Below are 18,219 nucleotides of genomic sequence, written 5' to 3' on the forward strand. Positions count from 1 at the left end.
CTTCTTTTTAGTCACTGGGCTGGTACTACTTGTGCTACCCTTTAACTTTGAACGTGCTTCTGGTGCTTTAGGCTTTCCGTAAAAAACCATAGAGCTTGTGGGCCTAGCCGCACTACTACTGCCTGCTTTTGGTGCCTTTCCTTTACTTGATGATCCTTCAAGCAATGCTTCCCCAAATGATAAGCGAGAGCTTGGCCTACTTGGCCGACTAGACTGACGCAAAGGCTGCATCTTAGAACTGGTGGTGGTGGTGCTGGTGGTGGTGGTGGTGGTGGTGGTAGATGGAGCTTGTCCCTCCTTAGTCCCAAAAGGAGGATCCATTTCAAATTTTGTGTTGTGTGTGTAGTGTAGTGTAGTGTTTAAAAAACTATAAAAAAATAAAAAATAAAAAAAAAATAAAAAAAAAGGAAAAATGAATTAAAGACAAAAAAATTAGAGGAAGTTCTCTTCAGTGCTACTGCTTAAAAAGTAAAACTATGCACTACTGCACTGTGCTGTTGTGTGCAATCTGGCAAAGTGCTAAAGTTATTTAAATTATTAACTATTTAATAACTAGCAGTATTTTATTTTTAATTTGAATTTACACGGGCCTAAGAGCTTAGCCTACTACTATGCTAGCCTAAAGCTATATTTCCTTACTATAAGTCTACCTCTAGGCAGACGCTCTCAAACCCACTAAGCTAAAGTGAGGTTAAATCAGATTCGGTATGATTTATTAATTAATATTAAGTTATATAATATTAATAGATTAGAAATAATTTACTTATATATTATGTATTATAGATAGAAGAATATAGATTATGAATTAGAATTTAGAATTAGAATTACTTATATTATAGATTATGAATTAGAATTTATATTGTTATATATCATTTATAATATATTATAGATTAAGATTAAAGAAGATTAGAATTATTTTAGTACTACAGCTAGTAGCTTGAAGCTTTGCTTAGTACAGCTCGTCACAGTCAATTTTTCTTGAAAAGAATTAGAAATAAAATAAAATGTCACAGCAAAACAGTTAGCTTCACTGCTTGCTGAACAAAAACACACAGCACTTATGCGGCTGCACTCACTAGCCCAACAAGTTCACTTCACTGATGGACTGAGGTGAGCAAAACACTAAGGGTACTTTTAATAAAATTGAAATAAAATTTAAAATAAATGAGAAAATCTTTGCAAAACAGTTAACGTCACTGCTTGCTGATCAAAAAAAAACACAGCACTTATGCGGCTGCACTCACTAGCCCAACAAGTTCACTTCACTGATGGACTGAGGTGAGCAAAACAAATGAAATAAAATGAAAGATTATTAATTAAGAAAAATTGACTTGGTCTCTTGCTGTTGCTAAAACAAAGCACAAACTATAGAGCTGCAGCACCAGTACTAATAAGATTAGCTGAACTATACACTAGTAGTAATTAATTAATATTATTACTTTTATTTATAGCTAATTTAATTAACTATTAAGATAAGAAAGAATTATAGAATTATTGATATTACTGATTTTAGATTAGACACTAGTAGATGTCTTGAATGTCTACAGTACACTCTACACTAGTATACTATTACTAACTATAACTGACAAATATATATATAATTTTATAATGAATTCAATTATTAATTATATTAATTAATATTACTGATTTTAAATTAGACACTAGTAGATGAATGTCTACAGTACACTCTACACTAGTATACTATAGTATATATATATATATGACTGACAAATATATATATATATAATATTATAATGAACTATTAAATTATAGACTCTATTAAATTATTATTTATAAATTCTATTTAATTTATTTAAGCAGGACAGGCAGTAGGCACTAGTGCCAGCCCAGGGCAAGGGCACCCCAGTGCCACTGAGACACTGGGTGCACTGTCAACTCAACAGCACTTACACTACAGTTGATGACAAATTAAATAAAAAAAAATTAAATTAATCAAATTATTATTATTAATTATATTAAGTAGCACTGAAGTGAGGATGAAGTACACTGTGAGAAATGGCAGGCTAAGGCTTACCAGTCTCACACAGAACAGAACAATCTCTCTGTAACGCTCGGATGCAGCACAGGAGTGTTGCCAAAGCAGTCACAGCGAAAAATGAATGGATCTCTCAGGCAAGCTCTGGTCTTATAAAGGCGCCTTCAGAATTCAAAAAACAGCAGCACAGGCATTGGACGAGACCCTTAGCGTGACGTCACAAGAGTGAGCTGATTGGACAGACGAGATCAGATCACTCCTGTTTGAAATTTTGGCGGCTGCGCGGCAAAAACGAAGACGATCACGAAGAATCTTCGATTCTTCGTGGTTGGGAGTCTTCGTCTTCTCCTACGTTTTGCCGGCACTGTATTCTCTTCGGCGTGTCTTCGGAACGAACAAAAAAACGGCCTCTTCGTGCTCGTTTTCATGTTCGCCCGAAGACGAATGCGCAAGTCTAGTTTATATATACTTGTGCAATATATAATGTGTGGGGGTGAACTAAATGAGTTAGTGGGCAATCAGAGTTGAATAAAGTCATAGCAAAAACACAAAAACTGCTCTGGTCATTTAGTGCAAACATGGTGAAAAAAAAAAAGAAAAAACCCTGGTCCTGAAGGGGTTAAATTGCCTGCATTTGAAATACCTTGGAGTCATCAAGTTTGAAGTCATGAGGGTCCTGGCACATCAATTGTCATTAACCCTTTGTTTTTAGGTGACGTGCCCGGACTGTCAATTGTCATTAAGGGGTTAAGATTAGTCATCTGCGTTAGGGTACGGCGCACAGACTTTGTTACAAGATTCTAAGATTTAAGATTTTAATCATCTTAATGGATTGTTTATAAAACTAGCAGTTTTCTAAGTAGCACTTCGCTTTTAACAAAGCTTGTATGTGCGATACGTGTTAAGTGTCCTTTTCCTCTTTCTGATAAGCTTGTCTGGATGGATGTTTTCATACAATATGATAGATTCATTGTTTTTGTTTTAATGCGACAATGGGCCTGGATAAATATCTATTTATATACAGTATATTACAAGTAGACTTCAACTGATTGTAATTGCCAATGTTTATCTTCATCTGTGTCTTCAGAGGATTTGTAACAGAGTAACCTCTAGAAACAAGTCCAGGACACTATAAATGAGAGTCACTCAGCTCTCTATGGCGTCTTACCCATATTTTAATTCTTGCATAATATAGAAACATATCACATACATCACAGAATGCTTAACATATTTCAAGTAATAAGTATCCTATGAATACATGAGCAGAATGTATGGGTAAATGAATGAATGGGGAAAGGCAGCTCTGAAGACACTAGAGTTATAAAAGCTCTCTAATAAAATGCCGTTACTCACAACAGCCCTTTGCATTGACTAATGAAACGTGTGTGTGATCTATATATATATAGCCCCTTAAGGACAGTGGGCGGTCCCTAAACCCATTGAAAACAATGCATTTTGAGCGCGTACATGTACGGGCTTTGTCATTAAGGGTATGGTTTACAAACACATTATAAGAACCATTTGTATCTTCTACATTAATTAAAGTTGGTCCAGTAGGATTAACCTAGAATATATAAATACATCTGCCCAGGTTTGCATCATGTAAGGCTGTTTGTTTATTTATTTTAGATGGGGAAATGTCAGAATGATCAATGTAATAAAAAAGAACCAATGTGCAAAAATGTGCTTTAGTATCTGTCTATTGAAATTACGGCAAATTAATTTTTTAATACAGATGATAGCTGAGAATTTAAGCTTTTCTGATGTCCTTCTTGCAAATCCATGATATATGCGTGATTTTCTTATTACCAGTTAATTCTAGCATTTGCTTGGCAAGCGTTCCGGGGTTTGCCCACTGTCAGGGCTTTGTTATAAAATAATAGTTACTATAGGTACTGATAGCGCTTTATATGTTCTTCTTGTATCAATATAGATCAGATTTTACTAATACATACATTTAATCCTATAATACATATTCTCTTATAACTCATTTTTCAATATACTTATTATGTAGTTAAGAATGTATTCAAATAATGAACGTTCTGCAGATATAATGATTGTTTTTTTTCTACATTACGTTAAAATAGTATTCTAAAACTTAGAAATATGTATAATGATTGTATCATTATACTAGAGTGACTACTTCATTAAAATCTTCATATTGGAAATTTACTTTAGGTTTTACCAGATATTAATTACCGTATTTGCTCAATTATAAGACGACCCTGATTATAAGATGGCCCCCCAAAATTTGAATATTAATTTAGAAAAAAAAGAAAAAGTTTGAATATAGGACTACCCTATAGGGAAAATGTTTTACTAGTAAATATTAATTCATATGCAAACTATTTTTCATATTTAATAAAAACTATGATTGAGAAAAATTATTTTTTGGTTTTTATTTGCCAACCTGCCCCAATTTGTGCACATATGCCCCACTGCTTGCTACTTTGCACCCCAGATATGCCTTGTACATCCCTATATGACACTCTGACCCCCAGATTTGGCTTATACCTGGCTATATGCTACTCTGTCTCCATGATATGCCTTTTAACCCCCATTATGCCACTCTGCCCCCCAGAAATGCCTTTTAACCCCCTATATGCCACTCTGCCTACAGCAATGCCTTATATCCCCCAAATGCCACTCTGCCCCCTCCCCCCCCCGACTTACCAGAGCTCGTTCCTTATACTTCAGACTCCAGGGCTTCTATGATGGAGCACCGGTGTGACGTGACCTTCCGGTGCTCAGTCATAGAAGCCCCCACGGAAGTGCCAGCAGCAGCAGAGGTTGTCTGTGCATATTGTGCAGACAACCTCCGCTGCTGCCGGCACTACCACCAGGGCTCCTATGATGGAGCATCGGAAGATTATGTCATGCCGACATAGAAGCCCCCAGAGGAAGTGCCGGCGGCAACAGAGTTTACCAGAGAGGAGGATCCAGGTCCCCTGCAGCGCTGTGGGGGATCTGGAGCTTAGTCTTGTAGTCAGATTAGAAGATGACCTCAAAAATAAGACGAGGGGTACCGTGCAAATACGGTATTTCAGCATGGTAAAATTTGGCCAAACGCACCATAGGAGACACTTCTTGTCGGTTAAACTAAAAACGCTTCCTCCTTGTGAATAATCCTTTACCTGATATTTCTACTATAAGCCTAGTAAGAATTATCTTCCACAACTGCAAGGGAGCCAGACTGATCCCGAGGCATTTCATGATCAGGAACCTGTAATCGCACATCAGAATGCTATAAAATGACCTCACCTTCCTAACATCCTATTCTATCATCGTCTGTGCTGAGTTGGCTGGGATTGCAAGAGAGGAACTTTGTTGGCCTGCTGGGTCTTAATTCTCCAAATAAAACACAAAACTGCAAAAAAAATTAATATTCAGACTAATTCCCAGGTTTAAAAGCTCAGTGTGTATATTGTTTTTGTTGTTACACTGTATTTGCATTCATTTAACTTTTCATTTATTTATTATTGATTTGTAACTTTCTAGTTAACTGTCTATGCTGATGGTTATATTGATTATTGTTCACTTTTGTCTTTATTGTAAAGTGATTTAATAATTTTATGGAAATTCATATATTTATTGTCTAATGATTTGATTTATACACATTATATTATCTTAGAAGAATTTGAATTGCTCCTGTTTAATCCTTTGTTTCTAAAATATATTATTGTCATTCATTTAGAATATCTTTTTTCAATAAAAATTGCTTTGTTCATCTAAAAGTGAAAGTGACATTGTTCCCAATGCCATATATGCCGTGCCTCAGTATGGTAGCCAAATTCCCGGACAGATAGATCACTCAACTTCTCAACTTGCAAAACTGCAAAGACAAATAGTCAGATTGTAATTGCACATGATTTTTTGTCATTGAAAAAAGATCTCTGGCCAATCACTCCAGCCTTTCAATCTTAGGATGGGAACAACACCTTGGATGATTATATAAACCAGGGGCCACAAATTCAATTACCATGTTATATCTCCTAATAAGGTACACAAACTGTGCAGCAGAAGAAATGTTTGGTACATCTTACTAGCAAACGGTAATAATCAATCTAGAGCATGAGAGCACAGTAAAATTAATTCATTTGTTATTGTAAATTGTAACAAGAACCAGGGGTCTACCTGTGCCCAAGATCTTGGTATAAAAGTACTCCACCTTTGGGGAAAAAGGTCTCCAAAATAAGTGGCTGGTGATGAGTGTGATGGGGTTCACTAGAAGAGGGAAAGACTTGCAGACTTATGTGTTTTTACATGAGATGTATTTTGTTCAGTATGGTATGGCATTTAATTCTTTATTTTATGTGTTTCTACCCTTCCCTATGCTGTGTGCCGTCCCATAGTAAGATGAGCATGTTATCCCGCGCGCCCTGTAGCTTCCAAATATCATTCACTCACCTACGTGTGGGGTATTTACATAATCTGAAGATGCAACTGAACACATTTTGGTGATTTCTTCTGCGGACTGTGCATGATCTGGACAAAAAAAAGTACTGCCGAACTCAAGATACTTAATATAAAGACTCTTTAATTAATATCTTTTAGGGAATTCTGGTCAACTCAAGGACATTAGTAAAAAAATAAAAAAAAAATAATGAGTGAGCTAATATCCATAGTACAAAAATTAGTAATTCAACAAAAAAAGTTCAATGTTGTTCACCCAAAGACACAAACAAATAGGGAGAGGTCAGAAGTCTCAAACGTGCATCACCAGTATGTAGAAGGGATGGGTACTCACACGGCAAGCAGCGTATAAGTCTCGGGCCAACAGAGCATCAGCCACTGTAAGAATTCAGTAATCTACAGCACTGCAATCAGCAATCTGCAACAATGTATTTCATGGCAGAATTATCAATCCTTCTATACAACGGTTCATTCACAGAGAATGATGTGGAGGATAGTATCTCGTGACATGGAGCAAAAGGAAAAAATGAACAAAGCCTGCCACTGGTGAAATACGTAAAACACAATATTTATTAAAATATGCGACACAGCATGTACTCACAAGCGACGCTCCGTATAACAGTGTTTTGCTGATTGAGAGTTTCCTCAGACAAACAGGCTTGAGAGTTGAGCAGCTTGTCTTGGGCATACCCATCCCTTCTATATACTGGCTATAGTAGTAAGAAAAAATCCATAACAAAAATGTATACATTTTAAAAATTGATAACCAACAAAGTGCATTTTGACCTTCCTTGTGCAGATGTTTACGGCCAGATAAAAAGTGCCAAGTTGATTTTTCATTTTCACAAGCACGTTACAGTGTATTTGTGTTTAGCATTATTCTCTAAATATCTCATGCGCAGATATGTTAAGAAGAAATTCTAGAACATGCACCGTTGAGTTTTCACTTGTCTTCAACAAATAACGGACAAGACATAGGAATGCTGAGGATACATAGATTAGATATCATATAATAGGAAATCAAGTGATTACATTGTTAACACTGCACATTTCACAAAAGTATTACTTTTTTAGCTGTGATTTCTATCCACATATTGATGCTGCTGCCAATAATGCGTGGAGAGATGTCTACTTAGGTTCCCACTAGTGAAATTAGTACATTTGTAAAAACATTTGTCTACAAACAGGAATAGCTGTGCATCATAATACTAACAAACTCATCCTGAGGTATTTGTGACGACTGTAGCAGAAACCACAGATATTTTATGGTTTCAATTATTATTTATTGAAATATATATATGATGTTATGAAAATCTGATTATTATCCATTAGTATTAAGTATTAGTTATTTATTCGAGGCCTCTTGGAAGGCTGTCCGTAGCCACTGCTTTCTTCATGAGAAATCCTCGTCCTATTTTGCTGGACTGATTTCTTGTCACAGCGCTGCCTGGACCTTCTGCACTGAGCCATTTCTTCATAAAAGTCATGGTAGACAGAAATCTTGGCTCCAGTTAGGTTGTTTATCCGTTCCATGTGGCTGTGGAACTCTGGTCCATGGGAAGCATCCTTCTCTGTGATCATCAGAAGGGCGTGGATCATCTCATGAAGCAGCGTTTGCTCCAGATCTCTCCTCGGCCTCAAACTCAGCAAGGGCTCACTAAGTTGTATGGTACACAAATTTCTGCTTTTGTCATAGCGACAAAGCCCAGCAGCTGTACTCATCCTCCGATTCCACTTCACCTCCACATGGGTTAACTTTCCCCAGAAAAACAGGTGATTCAGCTTCAAAAACAACTCACGCATATTGTCCGTGGGGTCCAGGAACTCCCACAATGGGTCAACCACTGAACTCCCCTCTGTTTTTAAAGAATCCATAACAGTAGGGTTCTTCTGAAATAGCTCCAGCTCTCTCACACAAGAGTTATAACGGTGCCAAAAACAGAATGGCACAATGTCATCACAGTGCCTTGATTCCCAAGCTTACCGATGACATCATAGTAGCTGCCATAGTAGCACTGAATGTTTACACCAAAATAAAAATAAAAAGCTAGGTTTAAGGGGTCCAAACTTGCTGTTATATGTGCTAAGAACATTGACAGGTTAATAAGAAAGGGTGATTTTTTTTTAGATATAAAAATTAGGTATAAAACTAAAGTTGTATGTATATATATATATATATATATATATATATAAAAGGAAAAGGGGAAAATTTTAGTAAATGATAATTAGAGTAAAGACAAATGAAGGGCATTATATAAATGAGGATGAAGATCTAGCCAACTGCCTAAAAAAATACTTCTGTCTTCTGTTGATTTCTTCAGAGGAAGATGAAGGGCCGTTATAAAAGAGGAATAGGGAGACATGTAAAACATGTGTGTTCATAACGGAATACTAAAATCTACAAAGTAAAAACAGACAAATCCATGGGACCTGATAAGATGCAGCCAAAGTTATGTAAAGCTTCAGGTATCCTGGCAGATATTAGAAGACTTATTTAACCAGTGGCTACTGACAGGAGTAGTTGACGATTGTAGAACCGCTTTACAAAATGGCTGCAGGGAAGACTTGGTCAACTATACGCCAGAACATCATTATTTGGGAAATGAATGGAAACCATGTTAAAGGATAGGATTTTAATTCTCTGAATGTACATGGTTTGCAAGGTCAGAAACAGTACGGGTTTACTGCTTCTTTTTGTGAAAGTAACCTAATTTATTTTTTGACTGGGTCACTAAGATAATAGACCAAGGAGAAGCTGTTGTTATAACCTGTCTAGCATTTACTTTTTCAAATCAGTGTCGCCTCCAGCTTTCATATTCAGGGGGGGGCACATGGGGGACAGGGATATATATATATATATATATATGCGTTAGACATGCATTTTTAACTACAAAATATGTACTTTTTGAAGTAAAGACCTTGATTGAAATATGATTTAAAAATAACAGCTGAACTGGCAGTTATTTTTCATTCCTTAACATTAGACCCTGCTGCGGATATATATTAATATTATACGCTGCTGAAGATATATATAAATATTAACACCTGCTTCCTATATATATTAATATCATACCCTGCTGAAGATATGTATAAATATTAGCCCCTGCAGCCAATAGATGGCATTATTCTTACAAATAAAATGCATTGGAAAAATCCAAAAGTCTACCATAAAGCTATACAAATAGCTGGTTTTACATAAACATAACTCTCTATATCAAAGTTACTTCACATGTAGTTCTTTAATTTAGATAATGCTGAAGAAAGGTGTGAATAATGATTGCAGTTTAGGAAACATAATGGCACATTACAATTACTTGGGAATGGACATTAATTTTGCTATGTCTAAATAATATTATGTGGCTTAGAGTAACCAATAAAATAATCATGTTGTATTAACATTTTTCAACTAAAACACAATTTGTTCCTATTTTATTTGTAAACATGTTACAAAAGTGTGCTTGACTGGCTGGAGGGGGTTGTGTCAGAGGAAGCATTTGAATATAAAGGTAAGTAACAAGATGGAAAAGAGAAGGAATAGCAAACATAAAAACCCAAGTCACAACAATCTGACATCTAAGCTCATAACTTTTATAAAGTAAAAATAGGTATAATTTAACAGAGTAAAAAAATGAAATACAGAGCATATATATATATATATATATATATGGATCCCTCCCAGGATATCATCCGGGGGGGACCGATAATAGAGAAATCCCCCCCAGGGCTGTAAGTGAGGCGAGTGCCGTCGGGCGCAGCTGTGAGGGGGTGCACAGCTGCCCGATGAGCAGCTGCAGCCCGCAGGACTGGTTGGGGAGATCACGGATTTCGCTAACCAGTCCAACATTAAGGTAACACTTACCAGTGTGCTCTCTGTCACTGAGCGCCGGGCGACAGGATATGACGTTTATATCCCAGCCCCGGCGCTCAGCATAAACAGCTGTGCGCAGCCGCACTACGCTGAGAGCGAGCGGCAAACCAGAGGGAAAGGAGGAAGAGAAAGGTAAGAGATGTGCAGAAAGAAGGGGGGGGTCTGATGTGCAGAAGGAAGGTGGGGGTCTGATGTGCAGAAGGAAGGGGGGGATCTGATGTGCAGAACGAAGGGGGGGTCTGATGTGCAGAACAAAGAGGGGGGTCTGATGTGCAGAACGAAGGGGGGGTCTGATGTGCAGAATGAAGGGGGGGTCTGATGTGCAGAACGAAGGGGGGGGTCTGATGGTAGATGTGTGTGTGCATATACATATGGTGAGGCATGTATATGGGCAATGTTTATGAATGTGTAAGGGCACTTGGGCAGGCATATGTGTGTGTATAGGGCAGGTGTCTATATGTGCGTGTATGGGCACGCGTATATAAGGGCAGTGTATGTGCATACGTGTACGTCTGTATTGGCAGTGTATATGTGTGTATATAGGGAGTGTATTGTCTTATAGTGTATACGTCTGTGTAAGTATGTGCAAGGGCAGTGTATATTTATGGGGAGGCGTGTGTGTCTGAGCAGTGCGTGTATGTTATTCAAGTGTTTGAGTGGGTGGATATGTTCCTGTGTGCATGACGTGTTAGGAGTCTTAGATGGTTCCTTCAATACATCATAGTAGTCTCTGTGGTCGTGTCCAATGGGGTCCAGCTGTGGTTGTAAGACTTTTCTTTTTTTGTGAGTTTCTGTGGGAATTTTCTCCCATTCATCCAGTAGAGCGTTTGTGAGCTGAAGGTTATATACCAAGACATTTTGAGAACATCACCCCATACTTCCACCGCCACCAAAATGGGAAAAAGCTCCAGGAACGCCAAGTTCCGGGTGAGCCCCGACTCCCTCCCACATCTGCGCGCTCGCCCCCCTTAGCCCGCTTGAAGCAGCGGGAGTGGGGATGGGCCCCGCCACAGCCGGAGCACTCATGCTTGAACCGACAGGACGTTCCAAACTTACACTGCCTGTCGTTGAACTGGTAACAGCACCCCGGCCGCCGCTGACCGGCCGGAGAGGGCGTGGCACCAGATACCCCCCCGGCCCCCCCAAGAAACGACGAGAAACCACCCTGGTGCGTGGCCGGCCGAGTCATAATGGCCAGCCACAGACCAATGTCCATCTGATCCCAACCGATAGACGGCCGGACCGCCAAGCGCTGGCGGAACTGCTCATCGTACCGCCACCAGCCCAGACCCCCATAAGTCCGACACGCACTCCAGATGAGATCTTGATACGCAAAAAGTGCCGAACATTTCTCAGGGCACTTTTCGCCTATCACACTAGCCAAGATAGAAATGGCGCGGATCCAATACCCAAAGGTTTTTGGAATCCGCCGATACCGAAACGTCTCCTTTTCCTTCTCCTTTTCCTTCTCCTTCTCCTCCGCCGCAGGGGGAGGAGCCTCCTCCAGCGGCAGAAGGGAGAAAATCTCCAGGAACTCCCCTTTCCAGATCATCTCCTTAACCTCTTGTTTCAAGTGCAGCCCAAGCGGGCCCGACCAACACATGTAGGCCGCACCACGAGCCACATCCGCCACCCCTAAAGCCGCATCCACAACCGGCGCCGAGCCCATTACAGCAGCAGCCCCGCCAGCCGGCGGGGCCGCCACCACCGGAACCCCGGGGGCCACCGGGCCCGACGTCCCGGCACCAACAGACCCAGCCACAGCAGGCGCAGAAAGGGAAACCGAACCTAACGACCCCGCACCACCCCCAGGCCGCTCCCACACGGACCTAACCTGACTATCCAGCCCAGACCCCGACGGACCAGCACCCCCCGTCGCGCTCCCACGCTTCCAAAAAACCCCGCAGACCAGGAAGAAAAGCACCCATAGAAGAGCCCGAGCGGCCCTCCACCCCGGCTCCGAAGAGGCCCACAGAATGAGAAGGCAACTCACCGCCTAGCGACCGGCAGACCTCCTGCGGCGCCGTAGCTGAAGCCGTATTGATAGAAGGTCCCTGAAGTCCTGGTCCCAGCAGCGGCGAAGCATCCTGCAGCAGCACACCAGACACAGCCTGTGTAGAGGAAGGGGGTGAGATTACAGGTCCTGGAACAGTACCTGCAGTACCCGAAACTTGGCAAGCCACCAGCAGGCGCCGTAATGAAAGGGGGGAGGGGGGTAGCGAAAGCCTCCTCATCAGAGGAGCCGTACTGCAGCCGGGAAGACCCCACCATCCCCCCACCCTGAGGAGGTAAGCGGGCCGAGGGCCCTGGAGAGAGGGCCAGGTCGTCCCCGGAGGACCCCCCTGCCTCCTCCGAGACATCCCCCCCAGCAGGACCCCCAGCCGACCCCCGTGTAGCCCCGCCGGGCCTACTCACCCCCCCCACGGCTTGCCTGACCCCTGATGGGGCTGCCGCAACCGCCCGCGACGTCCTCTTCAGACGGGCAGCAGAAACGCCGCCGCTTCTCGTGCTCCCGCGCGGCCACCAGCCGGCTCCACCGATCGGCATCCCGCGGCACCCGTGCAGGCGCCGGCGCCTCCGTTGCCGGCCCCGGCAAGGGAGCAGCAGGCCTCGCGAGCCGTGAGGCAGCCTCGCGAGACCGCGGCGAAGACGGCCGCCCGCCCCGAGGAGACGCCTCCCGAAACGCGCCCGCGAGACCAGACCCGGCAGGCACTACAGGCACCGCAGCCTGGGGAAGTAAGTGAGCAAACTGCTCATGCAGCGCCCTACCACCGTCCTGGTCCGCACCAGCCCTGAGAGCAGCGAGGATCGCCTCCACGTCCATACTCCAGGCCGTCAGGGTACACCTAAGCTCAAGCAGGTAAGACTGTTGGCCGTGTCTGTAAAAAAGAACAGTGACCGGGGTCACCCATAGGGCACCTTATATCACCTAGGGTCTCCCGCCCCTCAATTAACATACCCCAATCAAAACACGGACATGCCCTGAGCATGCACTAACCCACACACATACATGCTCCCTGTCCATTTAGCTACGCTGATTCCCAGGGGCCTTGTCATCTATGGCAGAACTAACAGAAACAAATAAATCTTTTCCTCTTTTTTGGTCCTTAAGGCTCTGGAGGTCAAGTAGCTCTTCAGTCACATTCATTTCATTGTCCACACCTCTCAGAAAAATCAGCAACTGAGCTGTGTCAGAGAGGTCCGTGCTTTCATCACAGGCTATTGAAAAGAAGTCAAAATCAACTCCTTTTGACGTTAACTGCCTCTTAATATCTGATGAAATTTCTTCAATTCTCCGTGCTACAGTGTTACGAGCCAGGCAAATGTTGGAAAACTCTTGCTTCTTCTCGGGACAGATATTCTGCACCATTTTCATAACGCATTCTTTGATAAAGTCACCCTCAGCAAAAGATTTGCAATTTTTAGCAATTAACGTTGCCACCTCATAGCTAGCCCTTGCGGCATATTCATTTGACTCACGGGCTCTTGTAAATAATCGCTGTTGTGACATTAATACAGCTTCAAGTTGCTTCAACTTTTCACTGCGGTCGCAGCCTGTTAGCTTGTCGTATATGCTATGTCTTGACTGGTAGTGTCTCTTGACATTAAATTCCTTATAAACAGCCACAGTATCTTGGCATATCAGACAAACACAGTTATTCCGTATTTCAGTGAAAAAATATTCCACTTTCCACCTGTCCTGGAAGCGGCGTCCCTCACTGTCAACTTTTCGTTTCTTATTTGTAGTTGCCATTATAAAAATTGGCCAGAAGGGGAGAAGTTATGTACAGAGTACAAGGAGCAGATGGTCGCCCTTGTGGCTGTGTGTGGAGATGCAGGGAGAAGGAAAGCCCAAATCTCGTGATGTCTGAGATCTCGCGAGATTTGGGCTTTCCTTCTCCCTGCCCTGACTGATGACATCAAGTCAGCCACTAGTTTGTAGATTCCTGTTTGATACACATTAATAAAGGGTTCATGTTTTACTGAAATCTAACCCTCTGTCAGGATCACAGGTAGGAACCCAGTAGCAGCTCTCAAACATATACTGGCAGCACTTCAGAAAGTGAGGTCAGACAAAATCGTTGTCAGGCAGGTCCAATGGTCAGTAATGGGGGGGGGTGTTGGGGGGGGACACAATGTAGCACAGGATTCGGGGGCACAGTAATCTAGCAATAGCCCAGAACAACTGAGCAATGATAGCTGAGTTGTTCTGGGTTTATAAAGGGTGGAACTCCTCCCCCTACCTGCTGCAATCAGTCTCTGCTGGTGTCCAGGGCTCAGTCTTGAAACCTGAACACCTGCGGAGACCAAGAACAACCATATCCGTCTCCACGGCAACCACAGACGCCAGGGAGGCGGTCTGCTGAGTGTGGGGGCCGGTCTTCCTCCTGGTTCGTCTCCCCGGCGTCTGTGGCCACCAGGGAGACGATCCTTGGGTTGCAGGGAACGGTCCCCTATTAGACACGTCTCCACGGCGTCTTCGATCGCCGTGGAGACGTGATACCGAGTGCCGAGATCGCCCCCTCGCTTGAGCCGGGACGCCGAGTGTGGGCGCCGGCTCATCAGATGCCCTTGTGGCTGTGTGTGCCGGCGCAGGGAGAAGGAAAGCCCAAATCTAGCGACGTCCGAGATCGCAAGATGTGGGCTTTCTTTCTCCCTGTGCCGGCACACACAGCCACAAGGGCATCTGATGAAGAAATTGTAGGGGAGGGTTAGATTTCAACCCTTGTCTACAGTAACTTTAAACAGGGTTCGTGTTTGACTGTAGACGAGGGTTGAAATCCAACCCTCCCCTATACAATTTCTTCATCAGGTGCTCTTGTGGCTGTGTGTGCCGGCGCAGGGAGAAGGAAATCCCAAATTTTCCTTCTCCCTGCGCCGGCTGATGAGGCCAAGTCCCGCGACGAGAGATCTCGGGAGTTCTGAGTAGAGCTCGGGGACTTACTGGGGGGCCGTAAGTTCCATGTTTGGGCAACTTAGCTGTGGGGCCGTATAAGTCCGGAACGCGGGCCGCAATTGGCCCGCGGGCCGGACTATGGACATGCCTGATCTAGAGCATGAGAGGACATTAAAAGCAACTCATCACTGTGACGTCTTATGATGAAATGGTATTGTAAAGTGTAAAAAGAACCAAGGGGTCTAACAGCGCTCAAGATCTTGGTATAAAAGTAATCCTCCTTTTGGGAAAAAGGTCTCCAAAATAAGTAGCTGGTGATGAGTGTAATGGAGTGAACTAGAAGAGGGAATGACTTGCAGACTTGTGTGTTTTTACATAAATTGTATTTTGTTCAGTATGTTATGGCATTTAATTCTTTATTTTATGTGTTTCTACCCTTCCCTATGCTGTGTGCCGTCCCATAGTAAGATGAGCATGTTATCCCGTGCGCCCTGTAGCTTCCAAAAATCATTCACTGACCTACGTGTGGGGTATTTACATAATCTGGAGATGCAACTGAACACATTTTGGTGATTTCTTGTTGACGCTGTGCATGATCTGCACTAAAAAAGATAATCATTGTACAATTAGTACATGCTGTACAGCATATTCTAATAAATATTGTGTTTTACGTACAGGCTTTATACTTTTTTATGCAGGCTTTATTCTTTTTTCCTTATGTTGCATATCACGAGATACTATCCTCCACATCATTCTCTGTGAGTGAACCGTTATATAGAAGGATTGATACATTCTGCCATGAAATACATTGTTGCCAATTGCTGATCACAGTGTTGTTGATTGCCAAATACTTTCAGTGGCTGATGATCTGTTGCTGTGAGAGATGCAAAGCTTGTCTTGTGAATATCCATTTCTTCTACATACTGGATATAGTAGTAAGAAAAAAATCTAAATCCACCCAATTATTCTCTAAATATCACATGCGCGGATATCAGATATTAAACAAGAACATGCGCATTTGAGTTTTCACCTGTCATAAAGGACCCAGCAACTCTGAGGTTACATAGAGATCACATAATAGGAAATCACGTGATGTCATGTGAGGTATGACACATTTGTGAAACATTTGTCTATAAACAGAAATAAATCATCATGTTCTTCATCCTGTGGAAATTGTGACGACTGTAGCAGAACACACAGATATTTTATGGTTTCAATCATCATTTATTGATACATATATATGATGCTATTAAATTCTTATTATTATCTATTATTATTAATTATTAGTTATTGATTCGAGGCCTCTTGGTTGGCCCTCTGTGGACACTGCATTCTTCATGAGAATTCCTCTTCTTATTTTGCATTATTGAGTTCTTGTCACAGCGCTGCCTGGACCTTCTGCACTGAGCCATTTCTTCACTATCTACCCACCCCTATTTACCTTCCAGAAGTCCTGTGGTGGGAGTGCGAGGCCTATGTCTCATATGACGTCATATTCCGGCGCTCAGCATGAGATGCCAGCACCGCGATCGAGCTAGAGGCATCCCGGAGGAGACTGAGAACCACCGAGCGGTTGCTGAAAATTTCATGAGCGACGAAGCGACGGCCCACGAAGACACCTATGCGGCCTGATGGGCGCCTAATGTGAGCCCACAGCTTACTGCTGTGGTGCCCACACACTGTATGAGGAAATATACAAGCAGGAACTTGGGCGGGAAAAGGATTTTCTCGCACAATGTGCAAGCCACACAGCAGCAAGATGTGGGGCAAGATTTGATGGCCATCGAGCCACTGGGCAACCCTCTGATGAGTGAAACCTTGGGTGCCCCTCTTTTAGGTACACTACTGACTAGTGATATGCTGGAATTATTATTTCTCTCTGTCCTCCATGCCAACAGATTTTATATGCTTAATTTACTGTCAATTTTATTAGAATGTATATACAACAAGGCAACATATACTATATGTTTGTTTTTCTGGCATGTTTGGTTTTGGTATTTGTTCATATACTGTACATATTAGGCTTCTATATATGATGTATATATGTGTGTATATTCCGTATTTGCTCGATTATAAGACAAGGTTTTTTTTCAGAGCAAATGCTCTGAAACATATCCATTGTCTTATATTCGAGGTCGTCTTCTAATCAGACCTCAAATAAAGGTCTGACTACGAGACTAAGATCCAGATGCCTCGCAGCGCTGCAGGGGACCCATATCCTCCTCTCTGGCAGCCGGTGGAGGTCTGTCTAATGGGCCCAGTCGACCCCCGCTGCTACCAGCACTTTTCCCGGGGCTTCTATGACGGAGCGCCGATGTATGACCTTACGATGTTCATAGAAGCCCCGGCGGAAGTGCCGGCAGCAGCAGCAGAGGTTGTCTGTGTGCATTGCACCAGCTGCCACCACTACACACCAAGGAATCTGAAGCACAGGGAGAAGTCTAGGGAAGCACTGTAGGCGGAGGGTAAGAGAGGCAAATGGGGGGTATAAGGCCTTTCTGGTGGCATATAGGGGTTAAAAAGAATATCAGGAAGGCAGAGTGGCATATAGGGGGTTAAAAGGAATATCAGGGAGGCAGAGTGGCAAATAGGGGTTTAAGGCATATCTGGGGGGCAGAGTGGCAAATAGAAGTCAAGAGGCATATCTGGGAGGCACAGTGGCATATAAGGGGGTATAAGGCATATCTGGGGGGCAGATGTGCATAACTGGGGGCAGGTTGGCAAATAAAAGGAAATAAAAACAAAAAACGCATTTTTCTGAATCATAGTTTTTATTAACCCCTTCAATCCCCTATAGACGTACCAGGACGCAGGGCCGGCCTTAGGGGTGTGCGACCAGGCTCAACATGAAATGCCGGCACCACGGCAGAGTGAGAAGATGAATGCCTCCCGCTCTCACCGGCAACAAGGAAAGTGGGGGGGGGTGTAGTTTGAAGGGGCAGAGGGGGGTGTAGTTTGAAGGGGCAGAAGGGGAGGGTAGTTTGAAGGGGCGGGGGGGTAGTTTGAAGGGGCAGAGTAGTTTGAGGGGGGTAGTTTGAAGGGGCA

General features: G+C 42.8%; 1 pseudogene; it reads left to right on the plus strand.

Moving 5' to 3' along the window:
* LOC149302527 (MARVEL domain-containing protein 3-like) overlaps positions 1–12,110 on the plus strand; it is a 54,027-nt pseudogene extending 41,917 nt beyond the window's left edge.
* The last annotated feature ends 6,109 nt before the right edge of the window (positions 12,111–18,219 follow it).

The sequence above is a fragment of the Sceloporus occidentalis genome, unplaced genomic scaffold (genome assembly GCF_023333645.1).
Source record: "Sceloporus occidentalis isolate IW3139 unplaced genomic scaffold, rSceOcc1.0.p SCAF_18, whole genome shotgun sequence".
Lineage (NCBI taxonomy): Eukaryota > Metazoa > Chordata > Lepidosauria > Squamata > Phrynosomatidae > Sceloporus > Sceloporus occidentalis.